Genomic DNA, 13,352 nt, shown 5'->3' with positions numbered 1-13,352 from the left:
CCTCTCTGATGACTCCAGCTTGTGTCAAGTTGTGCGCGCGCACACACACACACACACACACACACACACACACACACACAACCCCAGCCAATACAGCTTCAGTTCCTGACATTACCCACCAGAGAGGGGGGGGGGGCGGAGAGAGAACATCCTTATACTCTTAGCTTGAGAGTGTGGGAAGGGAGAAAGAGTATTGTCCTTATACTGTTAGCTTGGGAAAGGACCAAAGTTAAAAGCTTGAGGTTATCGTCTCTATTAAGTGGGAGTTGACTTCACATATCAAAGGGTCTAGTCTTCTGCGTTTTGGGCTGAAGATATGGATAACAATAAGACATCTTGATTGGTGACTTCGCCTGGCTGTATTGCTTTGGAATTGCTGGGCAGGGACATTCTACGTCAGTCTTCATTCTTTATGCCCATAAACCGTCAGCGGCGGTAAACTAAGAGGAAGACTAGGCATTAATTAGCTTGGTGTTTGTGCACCTGGGCGTGTACACAAAGCCCTTCCCCCTTTTCCACAGAGAGAATGAACTAGAAATTTCTCATGAGTTTGGTTAACACACTCCCAGAGAGGAGACAGAAGCAAGGACTCAAGAACTGCTTTGCAGAAATGGATGCTGGGTAAGACGGAAGAGGGTGCGTGGGATGTGGCCTACTGAGTGAACGCTGAAGTAGGGATGTCCACTCCTCTCCTCCCCATCTGACCTCAAACTGGGCTGCCACGTGCTGAGTGTACCAGAGGGGGCATCGACTCATCAGGAAAGGACACACCGAGAACGTTTTACCGGTCTACACGATGTTCCTAGCAGCAGTGACATACAGTTTCGAAGAGAGGGATCCTGCCTGCCAGACCTGTAGCTGTGTTTCACATGGGCTGACATGGAGAAAGGAAACCATTCCTAACCACAGGCTACAAAGCACGCGTCTGGGTCACATTGATCCGTGATGTGATTCTGTAGCCGTGCATGCAACTCAGGAATTCTTGCCTGGTGTCTCCGGCTACAGAATCAAAAAAGCCCCCCACCAAACGTAACTTTACCTCCGGTGGCACCTCATTACCGTGCGGTAGCTCCTTTTGTGCAAACAACTGCTGGTTCCTAGCATAACAAGGAGACCGTGGTGTCTGTATCGAGCGTATTCCTGGGAGAATGAGAAATCTCCAAACGGGGGAGAGGGGATCCTTGTTAAGCGCTGGATAGAGGCTGAAACACGTGCATGTGCCGCCTTCCAGAACTGCCTAATTGCCCATAAATGTCATTAAGTTGAGAAATGTTTTCCACCGAATTAGCTTCAACTCATGATGCCTAATTAGCTGGGGGATCTGGAAGCTAACTTATCAGCCGGTGTTTGAGAAAACACGTTTACCGGGTGACTTTGGGCCAGCGACAACACGGAGACAGGTAAGTATCTGTCAGCCGAGCCTGAGCCCGGCAATTAAGCACCGCATCTCTTTTTTTGGTGCCAAGAATTTTACAACTCCCTCCAAGATATTTTTTTTCAAGCCAGGGAGAGCTAGGGTTTCCCTGGAATTCATTGTTTGCCTACAACATAGGCTTAGAGTGCTGGGGTAGAGGCATCAACAATTAACTCAAACATTTCGGTAGAAAGTTGGTAGGCGATGCTTGAAAGGGTGATTCAGATTTTAGTTTTCCTCAACGCTCACAGAGTAAGCATTCCCTAGTAATTAAGAGAAAGAGCGCTCACACAGCGCTCACTGCAACCCGCTAAGTGGCTGCCACGTCCGGATTCTTTGACTAGCAGGTGAAGAGACCTGAAGTGACAGCCAGCCCGTGCTGGCATGAAACTTGGACCCAGCTCTGTAACCCCTACCCTGGAACCTAGGCTCCTCAGACTGAGAATCTCGTCTTTATCTTCATCTCTACTGAAATTTTTAATCCGGGTGCAAAGGAGTCCTTCAGATCACCGTGCCTTTCTCTCTGTTCAGAACGGCTGGTGTTTCCACGCCCAGTGTGAATACTGCTTACAGCCATCACATTTCAAAATCACACACGGCAGCCTTGCCATCAGATCTTGCCACTCAATGTGACTTCAAATAAATGTATGACTATTACCACAGACATTTTTTTAAAGATATGCTCATTACTGTGTTTTAACATGATTGGTTTCTTTGTACTTTACAGAGAGAGACAGACAGACAGACACACACACACACACACACACACACACAGAGGGAAAGAAGAGATCTTAAGTGACGGATGACAGGAGAGATAAACGCAGAGCTGCGGTATTTGGGAAGGGACCAGGAAGAGAGCGACAAGGAGGACGGGGAAAGGCTGTGGGAGGGAGAGAAATAAGGAAGTGTAATGATACATCTGTGCAAATATGTAATAAAGGAGCCGGCATTGTACGCTAACCTGAAGAATTCATCCAAGGGCTGGTGAGATGGCTCGGTGGTGAAGGTGTCTGCTACAGAAGCCTGAGTTCAGTTTCCTAAAACCCATGCCAAGGTGGAGACAGAACTGACTCCAGAAAGATGCCCTCCACTCCATGGCACCCACATCTGTGCACACACATGCATGCACACACACGCGTGCGCGCGCACACACACACACACACACACACACACAGAGAGAGAGAGAGAGAGAGAAATAATTGTTTGAAATTTTTATTTAAAAATATGATTCTGAAGGGTGCTCTGAAGCCTCGGCCAGACAGACAGCAGAGAGGAAGGACAGATAATTGCAATCAAAACTGGGAATCCACAGGGAAACTGATAGCATATGTGTTCTTGGAAACCATAGTCACCCGAGTACCTTTTAGCTCTGAGCTAGGCTGGCCCTCTGCTCTGAGCCCTGACCTGTTGGGAGGGGCCAGCTGGGCATCTTCCACGTGCTCAGGTACTCCCCAGTTGCCCAGCCTCCTCCACCAGTGAGCTTCTGGTCCCCCAGGTCCGTCAGAGAGCTACACTAAGGCATTCATTGGTGGAGGTCCAGCACCCATCCCCAGGGCTGGGAGCGTGCACATCCACAAAAGCAAACAGCACTAGAGAGAGAGGGTGCTCAGGGACACCCAGCATGCACCCACAGGGCCCTGGCTGCTTGTCAACGCCCACATTCTCACACACTACATGATGGCTGGTGACTAGCGTTTAGAGTTGCCGAGAAACCTTCCCATCATCCCCCAGGCAGGCCTGGGAAGCACTTAAGAACCCATGGCCCACGAGTGAATTGAGAATTTGGAGAGGGCACAGGTAAGCAAGCAGTAAGACCCTTCAGCTGCCACTGTGAAGGATGCTGGGTCTTTGGAACCCAGGGGGCATGGCTAGCACTGTGGTAGGCTGGCTGGCTTATCTTAGGGGCAGGAGCAGAAGTTGCTGAATGACCTAATTTAACAGCCTCAAGGCAGGGAAGGTCTTCCTCAGTAATGTTGGCCCAGGTCACTGAGTAACAGTGCCTGCAGGACCAGAAAGGCATGAAGTTTGGAAAAGCTCTAGAAAATGCCCCTTGCTGCTCTTTCTCTTTCTCTGCAGCTCCCTCAAATGAACAGCTTTAGGGAGCTGCATGGCAGCCAACACACAGTGACACACTCCACCAGAGCTGGGACCAATTACCTGGCCACTCCTAGCCCAGCCTACAGAAGGATGCATTCCCAAGACCAGTAAGCAAGATTGAGTCATTAGACTTCAAAGTCAAGAAGATATTTGAGGTTCTACTCAAACCTATCCCAAAGGCCACATGATATATATAATATAAAGAATGTCCCCTTCGATGGTATCAAGAAGGTCGACAATGGAAGGGGTCAATGAAGCTATAATCACTCTGGAAAGGAAAAGCCTGGTCATACGCAGGGCGCCAGCACACAAACCCACCCTTCCCTAGACCCAAAGCTGAGGCCACACCCTTGGGAGCTGAGATCCGTGTGTGCTCAGTTTATCCAGGGGAGGCTACATCGGTCCAAATGACAGCTGCCAAAATTGGGACCCAGGATCCAACCAGATGTGGGAATGCTGTCCCACACACAGACTGGGCTCACAGCGAAGGGGAAGGGACTCTGTTCATCATGACAGTAAATGACACACGAGTCTGCGTGACTCTGGTTTACAAGTTTTAGTCTATTTGTCTTTGTGGGCAAGGAACTGCCAGTGTTCTCTGACACAGGGAAGAAATTACCGTCATAAAAGCTGGATAAAGATGACCTGGCCATCTGATTAGTTCAGGTGGAAGAGTGGAAGGGTAGGTGTCTCAGTCTGCCATGTGGAGTCATGAACCAAAACTTCAATGTCATAAAACAGTATCCTATATTGTCACGCCTGGTCTACATGTCTTGGGTTGTCTGCGGCTGGCTGGCGAAAGCCGGGCTGAGTAGCTCTGCTCCATGCCTCATCCTCATAGACCCACAGACTGGTCAGACATGACTTTCACTCAGCACCAACAGAAGCCCAAGAGAGTTAGCCCAACCCGGCAAGCTCTGCTAAGGCCTGGGTCACTTCAGGTCTACTCAAGTCACAAGGCCACCCCAGGCTCCATAGCCACACCTAAAGCCAAATGGTGGGGTGACTATAGAGGTGGAGGCATGGGAGGCTTTCAAGGGGGGCTTTGGGGGGCGGGACCCTGGGATGTGCACTGGTTGTTTTTCTTTTTCTTTTTTAAGATTTATTTATTTATTATGTATACAGTATTCTGCCTGCATTCATATCTGCATGCCAGAAGGGGGCGCCATATCTCATTAGAGATGGTTGTGAGCCACCATGTGGTTGCTGGGAATTGAACTCAGGCCCTCTGTAAGGAAGAGCAGTCAGTGCGCTTAACCTCTGAGCCATCTCTCCAGCCCTGGTTGTTTTTCTTGTTGAGACAAAAGACTCAACAAGGAACAGCTTAAGGAAGGGAAGGCTTGCTTTGGTTCATACTTTGGGGGTACAGTCCATCACGGTGGGAGGCCATAACAACAGGAGCTCGGGACACTTGGTCACATTGCGTCCACAGCCAGAAGCAAAGACGGATGAAGCTCAACCCACTCTCTCCTTTTTAATCAGTCCAGGATTGCAGCCCGCGTTTAGGGTGATCGGCCCACCGCAGTTAACCTCCATTAACACAGGCTAGAAAATCCCTCACAGACATGCTAGAGATTTTGTCCTCTAAGGTGATTCTAGATTCAAGTTGACAATCAGTATCAAACATCTGCAGGAGACAGAGTTAGAGGACGTCATGGGCATGGAATCTTCCTAGGGGCGTTGGTGGCTACATAAGAAGATGAGATATCCAGCTAGCTTGCTCTTTCTCGCCATGAGGAGCTCTGCTCTACCTTGGGGGCTCTGCAGACAGTTCAGCAGAGAGATCCTCCCGATAGGCCAGGCGTTGTGATAGGTCCCGGGGATGCCACAGCAAACGCACATGGACCCTTCCTCTCACAGTGAGGGACAGTCGGTTAAGTCACATGAAAGAACCAGGCCGGAACACTGGCAAGGGACCACAGGTCTGGGACAAAAACCGGGGGACAATGTCACAGAAAAGTTTCTCTGAGGGGAGTCCCTAGGTGTGGTCCTAACTGGAAGTCAATGAGCCAGTGGGGTCAAGGCAGGAATGGTGTAACCATCTTGTCACCACCACATCTCAGCCCCTTCCCAGTGGGGTCCAGAGAAGAGACGTGCCTTACAGTGAGAGATCCCAATTCAACATTTTTAGACCCCTAGTAACTAGCCCATCACAGAGTGACTTGCTCTTCTGCCCTCTCCTGAGAAACCGGAGACCTCAAGATAAACCTAAAAGATAACCCTCCCTGATCCAGGAACTAGCTCACCACATTCCTGCTCAATGTTTAACTGTACAATGCCCAAAGAATGCTTGCTTGAGATAACCTTCCTGTTAAGACATAAGCTATCATTTAACTTCTCATCCTTTATGATGTTTGCCTAACTCCCCGATTCGGTTTCTCCCTTTTAAAAACCCCAACTGCAGTTACCAGGGGTCGAACTCCTCTGCCCCTGCGAGGGTCATGAGCTCGGCCCCAGTGCACTGGTTCCCGGAATAAACCTCGTGTGTTTGCAGCAAGAACGGTCTCTCTTGAATTATTGGGGCATCGGCTTATCCCGAGACTTGAGTGAGGGTCTCCCCACTCTGGGGGGTCTTTCAACAGAGGATCTAGAAGGAATTCTTGGAGCCTCAAAAAAAAAAAAAAAGAACCTCAAGCAGGCTGAGAGAGGCCAGGCTGATATGCCGTGACACTCTTCGGTGACCACAGGCAGAGAGAGAAAGGTGGTATCTCAGAAGCTCGATCTCCCTCCTGAAGGACAGCTACCAACAAAGCACGTCCATCAGCGAAGTTAGCTAGCCACGAAAGGAGACCCAGAAGGCTCAGGCCTGGCCCTGTCCGCGTGCGTGAGCAAGGGGAAATCAGATGGAATTATTTACTTGTTCATTTTAACCGTTTTAGAGAACTGCCTTGATTTCATCACTCTTCCTAAGCCCACTGAGTTCTCACAGATAGTCCACTTTCCAAGCTGGGTCTGTGTCTCTTGCATGAGTTGCCTACAATATTCCCAGAACTGCATCCCTAATACATATTCTTTGCATTGGGATCTTTGTCTCAACATTACTTGTAGAAGAATCCAGATGACAACATCAGGATCCATAAAGCGTGTTGTATCTAGTGAGATACCACACTGGTATCTCACTGTCTGTGCCTTGCTTTCCTGCTCCGTAGGATGTGGTCTTATGAGGCCATCTCCTGCCGCTGTCAAAGACAGGACAAATTTCCACAGTGCTTCCAGAAAGGGAAAGCCAAATTGATTTCATTGTGGAATGCAGTCTTGTCCAAAGGAGAAAAGATCAGGCAGGCAAGAGGGAAAGAGGAGGGGACAAGGGAAAAAGACAACAAAATCTGTAATGTCACAGCTCAACAGTAGTGGATATTTCCTCTGCCCCTAAAGGACATGGTGGAAGCCTAAGGACCCCATGCTCAAGAAAGGACTTGGTACAGCAGAACAGGATTTAAACAGATCTCTCTTTTCCAGGCTACAATGTAGCTCTGAAGCTGATGTGGTAAAGCTGACATACTAAGTAGCAAACTTGCCCCTTTACTGGGAGACTCACTTTGAGCAACATTTGTTGTTATAACAACGAAGTTAGACACATCCAATACTCCTCGGGTGAGACAGACAAGGGAAATTGTGTGGTTGTCCCTAGTGGCTTCTTGGTTTACCCCATTGTTTTTGGGCTCTGCAGTCTGCCACATACGGTGTGTAATATTATCCAAACACCATCACAGATGAACAAAGTGACAGCCACATTCCCGGTCTTAGTTCTGAGCCTCGTCTTATAGCGTTGGACCATTTTCAATGTTACTTTTGTGCCCCACGAGAAGAGTGAAGGGAAGGGGGGCAGGGGCAGAGGGCAAGGGACAGGGGACAGAGGGCAGGCTGGGAGATTGCAAAGAACCAGCATCGAGCACACCTCTAACCCACATATTAATTAGAATACAGCTCTATAATTAGGGGCTGTGCACGGCACAAAGCTGCACCCCAGAAAGTGCATATGTTCATCCTGCCGTTCGCACGTCACTAAGAGGAGACGTGCAGACCCCGTGTTCTGATCTATCTCAACTACTAGGAAACCTATGACGTGCATCTTTCTCCTTAGAGTGTCAAACTTTTCTAGTGCACTATTTAGAGGAATTAAAAAATGTAAAGTTGTTATATATGCCAACTCTTAACTTTTTAAGTCTCTCTCTCTGTCTCTCAAAAGCACAGTTGAAGCTAGACAAGTTTCCATCCCATATAAATTCAGATGATGAATTTAAACAAAGCCCCCCCCCACTCCCTAGGAGATTTGCAATGGAAATGGCCGCTGACTCTTAACTACAGAGTCCAACGTGCAGCGGTATTACAGTGTCTGATTTGGAATTCAAATTCTCCCCAAGACAACAGCCCTTTATTACATTTCTGACACTCGTTACCTTGCCTTCTGGCTGGGCACATCCCATGGACTACATATTCTTAGAGCAATTCTAAATCCTCCCCAAGACGTTGAGACAACTGGCCGAAGGGAACCGGCCACCCAAAGACACAGACGGACACCCACACACCCCTGGCCCCAGGATCCTGCTCCTTGCCATCCGCTGACCTCTGTGGCTACCACACCCGTCTCCTTCTGAAGCGAAGGGGCCATCTCTGTAGCTGCCCCAGGTACCTGTTGACCAGTCTGTCTCCCCACCCCCTCCAGCACAAATCCTCACTGCTGTCAGTGACACATGCTCCCTGGTTCATCTGGGTGGCCCAGCCTCATTAGGAAGGGATTTGGTGTCTGTTAGTTAATTGAGGCCCGTTCCTGCCACCTGCCACTCTCGGGCCTCATCTGCACACTAACTGCCCCTAATTGTCATCATACGGTGGACCCCGGCAACAACTTGAGAACAGGTCCTCCGAAAGTTCGTGCAGGGGCCCTTGGTATTGTGGGAATCGGGGTTCTAGAAGCATGGGGTGTGGTGGCAGTCAACCAGAGGCCAGAGGTTTGGAGAAGAAAGGCACCTCGGGCTAACATCTGCCTTGCTTTGTGAATCGGGAACACAAAGCCTTCCTCAGATCCAGACAGAGTCTGAGCCCAGACTGTGGTGTATAGGTATGGTTTGCATATCTGTGCAAGACCACAGCCCATGCGTGTGTTTAACCAAGAAAGGCTGGGATGTCAGGGCAGTGTCCCCCACCTTATTGGAGTAGAAGGAGGCCAGAGAGGGAAGCAGAGGAGGAAACACAGAACACCCCTCCCCCCAGGGAAAGAAGTCTAACACCAAGCAAAGGAAAGGATGGTGGCGGGAGACCATTGCATCGAAGAGCTGGGAGGCTTTTGATGCAGAGACACGATGCCTGTCTGGTAAGAAACACGTGTCTGCTCTGACAGTGTCAGGACTCTATACCTACAGAAAGGGAGAGAACACGGTTGTGGGGACATGAAAAACTGTTCAGGGGTGGGAAGCTGGAGGATTTTGAGGGTCAGGAACCCGGCCTGCACAGAACCCATCCGGACCTCCCAGAAATGAACTCTGACAAGCAGTGTGAGTAGTTCTGCTTTGGATTCTCATTTTATAATTTTTCCACGATAAGCACACTTCCCTGGGACTCTGAGACCAACACTCTTGAGACACTCCAAGACCAGGGAACTGTGTGATCTCTCCACCCAGAATTGGGAAGTGGGGGGGGGGGGGTTGCTTAGAGATTTCTGATTTGCTCTTCCCTCCACACTGGGTGGGAAAAAAAGGAAATTAAGTAGGAAAACCCCAAGTTATCCAGGAAGAGGGAAAAGAAACGAGAGAGGAAAGGAGAAAGAAAGCCAAAAGGAAGTAGAGAAGGGGGAGGAAGAAGGGAGGGGGCAGGAGGAGGGAGCAGGGGAGGGACAGGGACAACTGAGGAAGCCCTGGCATAGGAAAAGTCACGTGCTTCAACAGCCTCTGCTGATACCAACCAGACCCATATCAGCAGCTCCAGAGACGGACGGGCCTGTCCCACTAGCTCGCCACAAACAGAGCAGGGGGGAGCGCAGCTCTAGAGGGAGAACAAGTCCTCTTCCAACCCTGAGCCTCCCACGCTGGCATACATATTCTTAGGGTTTCTTCCACAGCACAAGTTTTTAAATGACTGGACACCACCAGCTTCCTTTGAAGTCTCTTTGAAGACATCTTCCCAGCTCCCGGGAGCTCCTGTGTACCCTCAACGGCCACACAGCTGAGCGTCAGCACGCCCCGAGCCTCCTCATGCTGCACCTGTGTCAACCCCAAAGCCCCCTTCTCACATCCGACTCCCCCTCCTCCACGTCTGTCCTTCCCTGGATGTCACTCACCACCATCCCCGCTTACTTCCTCCAGCCTGGGAACCCGAGGGGCCTGGTCTAGGCTGATTCCAAGAGCTGGCAGGTTTCAGAGGAAAAAAAAAAAACAGGAAAGAAAGAATGGCAGTTTGACACTGCACTGTCACAGTTAAAATGGGCCCGGCGCGTGACCCGGGCTTGGACACGGATGCCTTGTGCCCAATCACAGCTGAGGTTGCATCTGCCACGGTTCACGGCCGCTGCTCCATGCTGGGGGACCAGATGCCTCTGTTGATGCTGCTCCCCTCCCGGCCTTCTGCCGGACACGCGTCCACAAGACACAGCCCGGCCACCCGTCACTGGACATCATCTGCCTCCACAGCCTGCCCCTTCTACACATTCCCCCTCCAACCCTCTCTCTCCACACGAGCAGAGGAGATAGTTCTTTTCTTAAAGTGCCTCCCGAAGGAGCCAAGTAGAATAAAAAAGGCTAACCGGGGAGAATTTGATTCCTGCCACATGAAAAACAACAGAGTGTTCCAAGATGGGGCCAGGAGGCCAGCAGCACAGCCTGCTCTCTGTCCCCACTGAACTCCTGTTGAAATGTCACTGCGGTCATTAAGAATATCGAGACTAGAGAACAAGTTTGAATACTATGCACTTAGCCTCTTTAGTGAGTTGACCTGTTTTGTGGAACTTTGGTGACTGGGAGGCAGGGGACCGAGCCTGCAGCTCACTGTCATGCATGTGTCCTCAAAATGGATTGGGCTTTTGCATTTTAACTAAATCTTCCTGGAAACAGCATCTTTTCTCCTAGACCCAAGACACCTGCCATGCAGTGATGTTGGAATATCCCTGCGGGACAGACAAGGGAAGCTCAGAGAGGAAAGGAATTCGTGCCCGTTCGTGTTTATCCAGGGTGCATAAAAGACCAGGTGCCCGTGTCTGCCATGTGCCTGCCCAGAGCCCCCCAGGAGATCCCACTGAGTGCTGGCCCCACCCGCCACTCCCGTGACTCCACCCACCAGGAGATCCCACTGAGTGCTGGCCCCACCCGCCACTCCCGTGACTCCACCCACCGCTCCTGTGACTCACAAGCACCATATACTTGGCCAGAGGGAACAAGGTGGTTTCCTCTGAAATGTTCCGTCTGGGTGCCCAGGTGACAGACAGCTGTCTCTCACGGGCCACAGGTTGCTCTTGCTGGGGACTGGGGTGTCCCCACGGCTCTTTGTCTTGGTCCTGGAGATCCACTTCCTCTCCTCTTCACTTCCCCATCTCTCTCTCCACCCACACTCTGTTGCTGAGCAAATCTCTGTCCAAACTTGAAGCTAGCCGCGAGGCTTTGCCTAGACGTTACATTTCACCATCTAGCAGTGGGGCTCATAGATGCTATTTTTTCCTATGCGTGAGACATGTGATAAAGTCCAGTCGATAAGCTAGACACCATGAAAGTTAACAATGACTGATAGTAAGCCGTAACAATTATAATAACACGTCACAATGAAAGTCATTTCAAACTTAGGAATTGCTTATCACTGGAATTTTCCACTTTGTGTTCTTTGACTGCAGTTGGCCATGGGTCACTGAGGACCCTGTGTCCACAGCAGAGGGCTATCTAAGCTCTGATCTCAACACGCGTGATGCTCACTTCTAGACTGGTCTGGGGCTGGACCGACCATGCTGGGAGGGTTGTTAGGGATGGGCGGGAAAGCCAGTGAGAAGCGCCCACAGTAGCAGGGAACAGGGAAACCCTCATCATTCATGGCAACATTTTGTGCCACATGGCACAGGATGAAACCAATTAAATAGTAATTAACATACTAACAATAAACTTCTTAGGATGGGGTTGCAGGGGAGGGAGCAAGAGATTGTAATTGGAGTTGAGCAGTTTTACTGAAGGTGCTGTGTTTGAGCCAGAGAAGCTTCAGAGAAATGCCAGAGGTAAGAGGGGAGAGAGGAACATTTGTAAAGAAGAAAACTGTCATCCTCCCCGCCACTGAGCACACACTACAGGCCATACCTGGCACCGAGTGACAGAGACACAAAAATGAAGAAGACTTCATTCCCTTCCCCTAGGCGTGATGACATGCTCACTAAAAATTTGCAGTAGAAACCTCATGGTGATCTAACAAATGAGGTTTCAAAACACAGTGCATTTATAATCTGGCAGTTACCTAAATATAAATGTCAAATTCAACTTGTTATATTTAGTCCTTCGGGGTTCCCTAGGCCATAAAAGACTAGCTGAAAGGTTTTCACTTATAATACAAATAAAAGGCACAGGTGACCTGACTGGGACCTCCAGGAACGCTGACCACAGACACTCCTCGTTTTGCAGGTGATCCGACCAAGCTCTGTCAGGGCAGAGGACATGCCTGAAGGTCATGGGTCAGGAACTCTGACCTACCAACTGCACCCTGTGCTAAGTTGTGCTTGAACACTAGAAAGCTCCATCTCTCTGCTGAGACATTTTCCCCAGTTGATGAGAGTCTTAATCAGCAGGCTTTTGAAAGGCCACCTCTTTGGGGATTTATTATACATCGTCAGCTTCTTACCCACACACATCAGGCTGAACGAGACCCGTATCCTCCATCCTTTGTCAGGTCTCTGATGCCAGGAGCTCCTCGTGTATATGACGCTCATTTCCACGTCAGTGTGCAATAGCGGGTGACGGTGACCTCGCTTTTCATAGATGGTGAAGCAAAGGCATGAACAGCCAAGTTCTTCCCCAAAGACACACGACCAATAGACAGCAAGCAGCAGGCCTCTCGCTCGTTCTGATTCCTCAACCCTCTGCATGTGTCCCCCATCGCCTCCTAGGAACTGCTGGCTCTGTAGAGCTCATCCCTAAAAGAGATAGCTCTGTATAAAACACAGTGCAGAAACATTAATTTTCTAATGTCCTCTGTTTACTCGCGTTGTAATTTGAATACCAAATGTTCTCCGTATGGGTGCTAGCTGGTGGTGCTGTTTGGGAGGGTTCTCGAACCTTCAGAACATGACATGCATTTGAGGGGAAGGGGCTAATATGTTACAGCCTGGCCCCGGCCTTGGCTCTCTGTCTGCTTCATGGATGCCAGCGTGATGTAAGCAGCTGCCCTCCGCTGTGGCTGCCACAGCTGGAAACCCCTGCCACCATCCCTCCCTCACCGTGGCAGACTGTATCCCCTCAGAGCTGACAGTAACGCCCCCCTGTGGTATGTCTGTAAAACGTCTGGTGATGGTGATGCACACATCACTCTCACTTCCTGACAGGGTGTGCGTGCATGCGTGCATGTGTGCATGTGTGCGTGTGTGTATGCGTGTGTGTGTGTGTGTGTGTGTGTGTGTGTGTATGATGTCACCAGGTGCTTCAGCCTCCTCAGACCTTCACTGATCCCCCCTCATGGACACTGCTCTCCAACTACGAGGCGTTCCTTTCATCAAGCTATTTCCTCACAGAGACAGAAAGATAAACAAGACAAACATGTCAGCGGTGTCTTAGAAATGGAAGCAGCACCTCACCCGTGGGACAGAGGTGGGGAAGAGGAGGAGGAGAAGAAGGAGGAGGGGGAGGAGGGGGAGGAGGAGGGGGAGGAGGAGGAGAGGGAGGGG

The sequence above is a fragment of the Mesocricetus auratus genome, unplaced genomic scaffold, assembly GCF_017639785.1.
Source record: "Mesocricetus auratus isolate SY011 unplaced genomic scaffold, BCM_Maur_2.0 Super-Scaffold_100008, whole genome shotgun sequence".
Classification (NCBI taxonomy): domain Eukaryota; kingdom Metazoa; phylum Chordata; class Mammalia; order Rodentia; family Cricetidae; genus Mesocricetus; species Mesocricetus auratus.
Note: the sequence above shows the minus strand (reverse complement) of the source record.